Here is an 11464-nt window from a genome sequence, read left to right on the forward strand (position 1 = left end):
CTATGGTACCGAATGTTGGGTAGTTAAAAAACAATATATCCATGAAATGGGTGTAACCGCTGTAGTAGAAACAAAAATGTTAAGATGGATAAGTGAGAATACACTAAAAAATAAAATTCAAAATGAGGAAATCTGTTTAAAGATAAAGGTAGCTTCTATTGATGAAAAGATGATGGAGAGGTATTTGAAATGATTTGGTCATGTTCAAAGGAGGGCGAGTAATGAATCGATAGGAAAGAGTGAATCGATAACTTCACATAGGATAGAATACAGAAAAAGGATTTATGTGACCGATCCAATTTAATTTGTCAAGGATTCATAGCCAACCCCGAATTTTAAGAGTAAGACTTTGTCATTGTTGTTTGTTCGGGCTATGCCTTGTAAACATATTGGTCATTGTGTCCACTTCGCTATTATATTAGCGCTAAAGGAAGCAGGATTTTTCCAGGTACAAAACTTTCTTTCACTGCAAATTGAAAAACTAGAAAAAAAAAAAATATATATATATATATATATATATTTATATAAAAATAATTTTAAAAAGTATAATTAACAATGCTCTTTATGGACTTTTTGGGAATCAATGAAGAAACTCATCTCTCCAAGTAGGCCTTTCCAAGATCGATTGAACTTGAAGAAATCGAGCAACCCGCCGTCATCTGATCCAAAATTTGATCGATTCGATGAGCTTGTTAGTCGGCCGCAGTTCTGAAAGATGTAGATTCGACAAAGTCGGTTCAAGTGACGGGCGAGAGTGCTTGAAACCCAACGAACCCGACTCGGACCAAAAACCTTCTCTTCCACCCTTTTTCCAGCGAGTTTTCTGGCCATTTAAAGGTTCCTTTGCCGTCCACATCAATATTTCGGTCAAATTTCATTGTCTTTGCCTCATTTTGGTAAGATTTTTCTTTCTCTCTCTGTGCAGATAAAAAGATCTCGACAAATCTGACCACATTTTGGCCAGATCTAACAAACCTAACGAACTCGACATTCGACCACCACCCGATGAGGCACGATCCGATGTGCTTGGCGGGTCAGTTGCAAGTTTCATTCTTTCCAACTCAAAGTGGTAAGGTTAAGTCTGAGTTGTAATCTCTTTCTCAACTTTTGAGTTATACTGAGAGTTTGTTTTGCATAGGCTATACCCTTATGTTTTTCTATGGTTCTGTTTGCTTTTTGTACAGTCACCTAATTACCCAAATAAAAAAAATTCTGACTTTGAGTTTGTAGTTAGAACTACTCCATATATATATATATATATATATATATACCCTTGCTTATTTTTGGTTGAATTATTATTTTTTCAGTGACTTTCACTACTTCTATGGCTGGGAGAACGTTACGAGGCTGAGAATCTATTTGGTGAAAAATGGGCTTTTGTCCAATTGCCAATTTCAGGTACAGCACAGCAGCTTTTACTTTCAATGATAATGATAGACAGGTACTACACTTAGGCACTCAACACAGATTATTTATGAAACATTCATATCTATGCTGCATTTTAAACTGCATAATGAATTTTTTATGCTATTATACATTAGTAGCTATCAGATATTAGATACTTTTGAAGATTCAATTTTAGTATGATGCCATTTCACTAAAGTGTTGCACAAAGAAGTCTCACTCAATTCAAAAGCGGATGTAATAATTTTCTTTTTCAAGGTATTTCACTAGCCTCTACTGATCTTACTTTCCCATTTTCAGCTGTTCGTGAGGAGGTCTCATCCTTGGAGACAAGATTGGTGTTTGGTGCAGGTCTAGATTTGGATTTACTGGGAATTGAAATTGATGATAAGACATTAATTCCAGGACTGGCTGTCGCGACTTCACGTGCTAGACCTTTAGCAGGTATATATTCCTTTTTGTATCTTCACCTCTCATAATTCTTAGTGATTTTATATCATGATCATTTTATTTGGTTTGTTTTACGCTTTACCAATATGTTTTTTCACATCTTTTTGAAACTACCTCTGAAAACAGCACACATTGTTTAGCATGGCAGCTATAATCTGCATTCGGGATAGTCTTAAGAAATTTGATTTTTGCATGTAATTTTTATATACAAAGTCCAAGTCATAGGAAATGCATGGTATCGAAGTTCCTAATTCTTGACTGTTAAGGTCTGGCATATCTTGCCATGGTAGGTAGCAATTATGCACAGCCTCAAATTAGTAGTGCTCAATGAGACCTGCTAGATTAATCATTGCAACAACCAAAAAGTTAAAAGTATTTCATTCCGGGTTTGAAGTGTAATCTGATTAATTTAGGTCCCTAATTACAAGTTAATTGAATATACTTTTCATTTTTAAGATCGGTTCCAAAGTCAGATGGATAGTTTATGAGAGTTGCAAGAAGCATTATGCATTTTCTAATTCTTAACTGCTATAGGAGGATTCTTGTTGAATAGGGTACATTTGGAGTTCTAACCATAGTTACTCTTAGCCAATTTGTATCAAACAAGCAAGAAATAGGATCCCTCACTTCACTACTTGCTCATCCACTTCTTTAAGTTTGATTTAATGTCCATGTCCAACTCTATATAGATTGTGCAGCAATTCTTTTTCAATTTGCTATCTCATTCCAAGTATGCCTTACGCACTTTTATGCTGCTTCTATGGCTAGCATGTATCATTATAAAAAACTTGTGATGTACTCTAGCAGCTTGGATGAATGGACTGGAAGTCTGTTCAATTGAGGCTGAACTCAGTCGTGCTTCCTTGATTTTATCTGTTGGAATTTCTAATCGGTATATTTATGCTACCTACAAGAAAACTCCTGAAACAACAAATGAATCTGAAGCTTGGGAAGCAACTAAAAAAGCCTGTGGAGGCTTACATTTCCTTGAAATCCAAGAAGACTTAGATTCGGATGATTGTGTTGGATTTTGGCTCCTACTAGACTTGCCACCTCCACCTGTATAATTTAAATTATTAAATAAAAGAAAATTCCTTGCTAACACAATCTCTCAAATAATATCTTCACACATCCTCATTGCAGAAATGAATGTGATTCTACTTTTTTCTTTGTTCTATTAATTTGTTCTGTTCCAGGTTTACCATTTTGCATTTGCATGTTATTTGACTTGGACAAAAATAAATATGATGCATTGGAGAAACGAAAAACATACAACAAAATGCAATGTCTTAGATGATAGTAAAAGTGGATGTCATTTCTCTATCATTTGCAGGTGAGAACCATTAATCTTATCAAAATATCTGATTTCTTCAACATCCCCCTTCCCAAACAAAATAAAGAGAAAATAAAAACTTCTTGCGTTTGCAAACATAGACATAGAGTTATAGATAGAAGGAGAAAACGTGTTTCTACGTAGGGCATGCTTGGAAGATTAAAAATAAATAATTCTTTGTCAAGTGTGTATTCACTGGTTGAAGGTGTACGTAAGGATTTTCTCATACAATTGACGCAAAACCTATTTTTCCACTAATGTCAACCAAGGATTTGTCAAGTGCTTGAATCTTAATATAGGGGAGTAACAGTTGTTTTTTTTTTTTGTTTTTTTTTGTTTTTTGATTGGAAACATATAACATAATTTCAATACTTCGGACAAATGTCCAAGGAACTTACATCAAACCGAATCTGGTGTTCAATTAGGGGAGGAGTATCCTCAACCCATATTACACTATCTTTCACATTCATTGCATTCCTAGCTAGTAAGTGCACTGGTTCGTTAGTGATTCTCCTAGTATGTACAGCCTTCCAAGAGTTGAACCGCATCAGAAAAAGTTTCAGCCCTTCAACAATCTTCAGAATGGGCAGGGCCGGTGGGATGCAACCATTTAGAGCTTGTATAACTTGTTGGGAGTCTCCTTCCACCACTTTATCTTTCAGTCCCAGGTCCCAAGCTAAATAAATACCCGCTTCCGTAGCTTTTGCTTCTGCTTCAATAGGCCCCAATGGAAACTCAACTTTCTTGTACAACGCTCCCATCAACTCCCTTTGATCATTTCTAATTACCGCGCCGAATCCACAGCAGCCCCAGTTGTTGAAGACCGCTGCATCAGTATTGACCTTGTATGTTCCTATAGGAGGAAGACACCAGCGCTTGAGTCTAGGAGGAGAAGAAACACCAATAAGGTTGACTGGACTGGCATAACACACTTCAAGCTCATACTTCTGAGCTTCCCCTGCAATAGTTTTCCCCCGTTTACAAACTTCCCCATGCCGAACTGCATTTCTGTTATTCCACAAACCCCATGCTGTGATAGCAAAGGCTTCCCAATTCATATCCCCAGGTGACTCCAGGAGCAACCAAACCACATCAAGAAAATCCTTCGGTGGGTGGATTAGCTTATCAATCCTGAATTTTGTTTCAGCCCAAGTTTCCTTAGCAATAACACAGCCCCACAAAGCATGGCCAGAAGACTCACTTTCACCACAAAAGTCACAAAAGTCCTCTGTGAGCACCTTTCGGTGTAGCAGACACTGCTTTGTGGGGAGCACATTTCTGCAAGCTCTCCACATGAAATGCCTTATTTTATTCGGACACTTTAAGTTCCAAACAACCTTCCACACCTCTGTCATTTTGGAATTATTCGAGCTGCCTGGGCTTTCCTCTCTTCCCTTGAGCTCATCAAGGTATTTAGCAACCACTCGATGTGCGCTCTTAACAGTAAAGATACCGTTTGGGGACTTAGCCCACACCTGGGAGTCCGATGGGTTCATGGGGCTAATAGGAATGCTAAGGATAGCCTCTGCATCGTAAGGGAGGAAAGAGTGACGTATCAAGGCAACATCCCACTCTGCTCGTTCCTGCACAATTAGGCTTGCCACTTTCGCCTCACTATCCATAGAGGTTCTTGGAGTTATTAGTCTGCCTGAATCCGAGGAGGGAATCCATTTCTCCCCCCATATCTTAATGCTTCTCCCATTCCCCACAATCCATTTGGTCCCCTCCTTAATTACCGGTATGGCAGCCACCATGCTTCTCCATATGTAGGATGGCTTTTTCCCTACTTGAGCTTCCATGAAGGAGGAATTCGCAAAATACTTTGCTTTAAGGACTTTGTGGGTCAAAGAATTAGGGTTTTGCTGTATTCTCTAGCCTTGCTTGGCTAGAAGGGCAAGGTTGAAAGCTCTTAAGTCCCTAAAACCCAGCCCCCCCTCCGCCTTTGGTTTGCACAGCTTTTGCCACGACACCCAAGCAATCTTTCTTGCTTTATCTTTCTTTCCCCATCAGAAACTACTCTCCAATGATGCTATCTCAGCGCAAAGAGAGTCCGGGAGCTTAAAACAATTCATGGTATATGTTGGAGTGGCCTGCGCAACCGCCTGTATAAGGATTTCCCTCCCCGCATTAGATAACAATCTCCCTTTCCAACCCGCTATCTTCCTGCCCACTTGGTCTTTAATGCGATTAAAGGCCTTTTTCTTTCCTCTTCCAACCATAGGAGGTAAACCCAAATACTTTTCATGTTGTTTGACAATCTCGGCACTGAAGGTATCCTTCACAAAATTCTGAATGTCTTCCTTTGTGTTCTTGCTGAAAAATAGTGAGGTTTTTTCCTTGTTCAACTTTTGTCCCAACTCCTTTTTGTAGACTTCCAGTACCGAGGCTACTTGTCTGCACTCCTCCATAGTTGCTCTACAAAAGATGATGCAATCATCCGCAAAAAAAAGGTGCGAAATTGAGGGGGCAAGCCTGCTCACCGCCACCCCTCTTATCAACCCCCCGGCTTCCTTTCTTCTCAACAGGGCTGTCAAACCCTCGGCGCACAATAAGAACAAATATGGGGAAATAGGATCCCCTTGACGCAGCCCCCTAGAAGGTGTAATTGTGCCTCTTGGTTCCCCATTAATAAGTACCGAAAAAGACGCCGTGGTCACGCACATCATGATTAGCGATATCCATTTTTCTTCAAAGCCCATTTTCCGCATCATCGACCCAAGATAGGCCCACCCAACCCGGTCATTGGCCTTAGACATATCCAACTTGATAGCCATTGATCCAACCTTCCCCTTTTTTCTTTTAGCAATTGAGTGCATGGTTTCGAATGCCACAACAACATTGTCTGTTATAAGCCTTCCCGGAACAAATGCGCTCTGTGCTTCATTGATCACACTGTGCAAAATTTTCTTCAGTCTATTCGCAAGGACCTTTGATATTAACTTGTAAATCACATTACAGAGGCTGATAGGACGGTAGTCAGTTATCTTTTGTGTTTTTGGTCTTAGGAATCATGCATATATAAGTATTATTGATACCCCTAGGCATTATACCAGTATTAAGAGCCTGTAATACACAATTTTGTACACTAGGACCAACAATATCCCAATATTTTTGGTAAAAGATAGGGGATATACCGTTGGGGCCCGGTGCTTTTGTTGGGTGCATTTGTTTGAGCGCACTCCAGACCTCCTCTGCCCTGAACTCCTTTAGAAGTGTCTGGTTCATCTCTGGGGTTACCCTTCTGTCCATAGCCTCTAAGCTTGCATCGAAACTGGCAGGTTGGTCCGAGCTGAATATTGACTTGAAATAGTCCAAAATGATATTCTCTACTATCTCGGGTTCTTCTTGCCATACACCTTCGTCATCCAACATTCCCCCAATTCTGTTTTTTCGCTGCCTTTGGCTGGCTGTGGCATGGAAAAACTGTGTGTTTTTGTCCCCATTTTGCAGCCAGCACACACGCGACCTTTGGTTCCACATTATTTCCTCCTTTGTGTGAAGTTCATTGATTTCCTTTCGGACTGCATGAATTTCCTCTGCCGTCTCATGTAGCTGGTTGAGGGACTCAAGAAGCTGAAGACGCGAATGCTTTTGCTTTAAATATTTGTAGATATTCCCGAAACTATTCTGGTTCCAGCATTGGAGTTGACGCTGGCATCTCTCTAATCTCTCCTGGATAGGCCGGGCAGAGTCATCCTTATAAGGGTCCCAAGCCATTTCAATGACTTCCTTACACTCTTTCTCCTTTGTCCACATTGCTTCAAAAAAGAAACGCTTCTTTCCCCTATTTCTATACTGATTCTTTTTGAGTAGCAGGACCTGCAAGCAATGATCCGATGCCGACATTGATACATTGTGTACCTTTGCCTCAGGAAAAATCTTCATCCATTCCTCGTTTGCTACCATTCTGTCCAAACGAAGCAACGTGCGCTGATCACCAAACCGTCCATTACACCAGGTAAACCTCGGACCAACAAAACCTAAATCAATCAAACCACACCTGCTAAGAGACTCCCTAAACTCCCCCATCTGATCAGCATCCCTTTCCTTCCACCCTATCTTCTCGTCTGGATGCATGATTTCATTAAAATCCCCGCACACCAACCACGGCATCTTGCATTGGCCATACAGGGATTCAATCAATTGCCAGGAGCTTTGCCTCATACTTGTAACGGGGTGACCATAAAACCCAATGGTCCTCCACGGGCCTCCACTGCCTTCACCGTGAACCACCACATCGATGTGGGAGTGAGAGCAACTCTTAAAACGAACATCTACACCTTCCTTCCACAGCATTGCAAGTCCACCGCTTTTGCCATCACAAGGAACAATAATCCCTTGAGTAAAACCTAATTTGTATTGAAAACCTTTCATCCTATCAGTTGTTGCTTTTGTTTCTGCCAAGAACACCAAAATGGGATTTTTTTTCTTTCACCTCTTCGGTGAGTGTACGAACCGCCGGAGGAGTCCCCAACCCCCAACAATTCCATGCTAAAACGCTCATTGAGCTCGGCGGTGCTGCACCGTAGCCACCGCCTCTCCGCCAACCTTAAGCTTGTCTTCATCAATTTTTTCCCCTGTCTGAACCTTACCCTTCTTACGTTTGGTATTTAGAGCATTAGGATCTAACTCTTGTAAAGGGACCGGGCCACTTCTTTTTAATTTTTCTGGGCTATCTCTTTTAACTGGGCTTGGCTTATTATTTTGCCTTGCAAGCCTTTTCCAATGCCCACTTGTGGGGCCCAAAGTCTCAGCAACCCAACCCTTATCTTTGTTAAAGTTCATTGCCAACGGGCTAGATACTTCTTCGGCCCATGGAATGGTCTGTATTGTCTTCAGGCCCAACTCACTACCAGCTTCCGTGAGCCTTTCCTTTTCTTTAAGCTTGCTGTCTTCCACCTTACTCTTGGTTTTCTCCCACTGCATATCTCCCTCAATTTCTACTGTGGGAAGGTTGCCTGTCAGAGAGTTCATACTTCTAATGTCTAATCCCTCATCCCCCTTTTCTTGTGGCAGGCTTGACTTTCCATTTTCATGATTAGACTCCTCATCTTGACACGCCACCCTCTTTTCCTCTGACTTGTAAATCTGACTAGACCTTTGGTTGGTCCTGCTCCCATTCACGTGACCTTCACCTGCTTCCTCCCTCACCTCTTGTCGGACCACTTCTTGCACAAACATCCCTGCCGTCGTCTCCTCCCTATTCTGCTTGAAACTCATTTTATTAGTGCCTTCCGATCTCCCCTGATCATTCCCCACCCGTCTTCCTGGCTCACCCCTTAACCACACCCCATATTGCATACAACCTTCATCCTCTCCATTCTCCGAACCCTGTTTTTCTGCACATTCCTTTTCACCATGGTCCAGCTTTCCACACCGGTAGCAGAAGTTCGGCAGCCGCTCGTATTTAAAGAATACCCATCTACTTTCTCCGCCTTCAATCGAAACCCTTTTACCCCTAACCAGTTTTCTAGTGGCATCAAACCGTATTCGTACCCTTAAAAATTTTCCCCATTGTACCCCTTTTTCAGGCACATCAATATCTATGACTGTTCCAATCTTTGCCCCGATTTCCATCCCAGTTTCGCGTGTCATGCTCTTTAGCGGAAGGTTGTAGATTTGAACCCAAAAAGGGGTCCATTTCAGGACTATCTCTTTTGGGACCAACTCCCCTTCAAATTCCTACAAAAGCATAATTTGCTTTTCAAAACTCCAAGGGCTCATCTCCATTACCCGTTTCTTATATCTTCCATCGCCAAACTCCACAAGAAACATTTCATCTTCAATTTCAGAGATTTGGAGACCCCTGTTTGGTTTCCACAACATTTTCATGTTCTTTCTCAAAACTTCCAGAAAAATAATGCGTTTAGTGAGAAGCTTCATAACCACACAATTTTTTCCGATCTCCCTCGCTGACTTTGTACTACTACTCCCTAAGACAATATCTTCACCTTCTTTCTTCTGTAAAACTTAGTTTACTCCACAGAGCTTCCATTTCATCTGCCATACTGCTATAAAGCCCACTCTCTCTTCCCCAAAGAAGGGGTTACCAAGACTGACCTCACCTCACCAGGAGGTCACCAAACTCTTGCAAGACTAAATTGCAAGACCAACACTGCTTCTACACGCTCAAGGGCATGAGAGCACTCTTGGGAGTAACAGTTGTTTAGAAAGGTAGTAGGAGATGGTGATAATAATATAGTTATGATAACTTATACAACAAGTTGAGAGCGAAAGGGAGGGAGAGAATCAAATTTATAAACCCACTAAGATAAGGGAAATAAAAACAAGAGATTTGAATGGTGTTCAGTGCGTTAAAGATGAAGATCAAAGAGGTGATGAAAGTCTAATGGCTTAGTGGTCGGTGTGACAATAATGACATTGGTCGATATGCCATAATGCCCCTGCTTGTTTACTAAAATCATCATCGATTATTAATGTTGCCAAAAATTGCAAAGGAAGTGTTAGGAAAATAAGAGGAAATTAAAGAGAATTGGAAAAGTTATTTTGATAAAATTTGTTACGGAAACAACATAAAAGATTAAAGTGATTTAGGTAGCCCATTAGCCCAATGGAGGATAGAAACCACATATTTGTCCAAAGAATTAGGATGATTGACACAAAAAATGCATTAAAGAGGATGAATATGGGAATAGACGTGGGATCGGAATTACCATTGAGGTTTGGAAGTGCTAGGGTGATGTGGGTGTATGTTGGTTGACAGACCTTTTCAATATGATTTTAAGTGTCAACAAAATACCTATTTACAAGACCAAGAGGGATATCCAAAACTTTACAAACTACCGTGAAATTAAACTTACTAGATAATTTCCCGCGCGACGCAAGGACACTTTGTAAATTCATTTGAAATAATTTTTATGTTTTTTAAGACCTATTTATAATACTGATTTTATTGTATAATATTTATGTTTTACCAAAATATTGTTGAATGCTTTGAAACTCAATTTTCTTAATTCATATTTTATATTAAAAAAAATTGTCATAGAATTGGCTTCCGAATATTGAGTGGAATTGCTCTACTAATCTAAACTTTCAAGGTTGGAACAATCAAGTTTTTTGACATTTGTAGGAGACTTAACATATTATATTATTTGTAGACTATATTTTTAAAATTGGTTAAATGATTTTGGAATTGAAATTTATAAATTTAAATTCAAATCATAAAATACTTTCATATCCTAAAATTACAAAAATTCAAGCAACCTCCCAAATGCTTTCTTAACCAAATACCGATCCCTAAATCTCAAACACTCATTTCATTATCTCAACAAAAGGAAATTTTCTGTAAATACCGGCATATAGAGAATGTGATAAGATACAGGAAAAATAGTTAAACAATTCCATTTATCAAGATTTAATTGCCTTTAGCAAGGCTTCCACATTTTAAAAAATAAAATAAAAATTTAATAGAGCACAAAAACACTCTAAAATCATCATTGACTCTTACTTTTATCGTCATAGCTTATATCGATATTGTACTAAATAGTAGTAAAAAAACTACCAAGGAACTTGTAAATTATGAGCTCTAAAACATTGTTAAAAAAAGAAACAACTAATCTCATCAATTATAAGGTTTCTTTTTATTTCTCTTTAGTTCTAAAAAAAATACATTTATGGTTTTCTCACACTAAATACCCAATGACGTAAAGCAACCATAACTTTTATAAAACCCAAAACATCTGACCTCAACATCAAAACCATATATAATCCGTCGTCACTCAAAAAAAAAAAAAAAAAAAAAAAAAAAAACAAGCCCTCCTCCTTGGTTATAGCAAACTCATACGGGTTAAGATTAGATAGAACAACGAAGTTGGAGCTGGGCAGGTATCATTGAAAGGTTGAAGATAAATGACATCATTTTTGGTCGAAATGTATTTGAGATGAGATGCATGAAGGGCTGTGGGCTATATATAAAAGAGTAGAAGTGCAAGAGATTTATCTTGAAACATTGAACCAAAGAAATGTAAGAGTCATACAATGAATTTTTATTCTTTAATAGGAAAAGTCTTGAAATATTGAACTAAAGAAACAAAAAGTCTTTTTTTTTTTTTTTTTTTCTTATATTGTGGTTTAAGAGTATTTCAATTCTCTTTTCAAATAGTGCGCCACATGGCAGAATCTCATACTTTCACGCATGAAGTCTTTGCATTTATATATTTATTGATATATTGATGATTGATTGATGATTTAGTCACACTATGAAACTTTAAGAAAGAGTGAATGAACATAGGTTAAGATATGAAACAATAGTATCAG

At 39.1% G+C, this 11464-nt stretch overlaps 1 long non-coding RNA gene across 1 annotated transcript; it reads left to right on the forward strand.

Moving 5' to 3' along the window:
• The first annotated feature begins 230 nt into the window (after positions 1-230).
• On the forward strand, positions 231-2971 carry LOC115986402. Its single transcript, XR_004090713.1, has 6 exons — positions 231-448; positions 590-837; positions 926-1069; positions 1308-1398; positions 1705-1848; positions 2662-2971. It is a non-coding gene; the product is annotated as an uncharacterized LOC115986402 (long non-coding RNA).
• Positions 2972-11464: the final 8493 nt, after the last annotated feature.

Source organism: Quercus lobata, chromosome 4, assembly GCF_001633185.2.
Source record: "Quercus lobata isolate SW786 chromosome 4, ValleyOak3.0 Primary Assembly, whole genome shotgun sequence".
In the NCBI taxonomy this organism is placed as follows: Eukaryota; Viridiplantae; Streptophyta; class Magnoliopsida; order Fagales; family Fagaceae; genus Quercus; species Quercus lobata.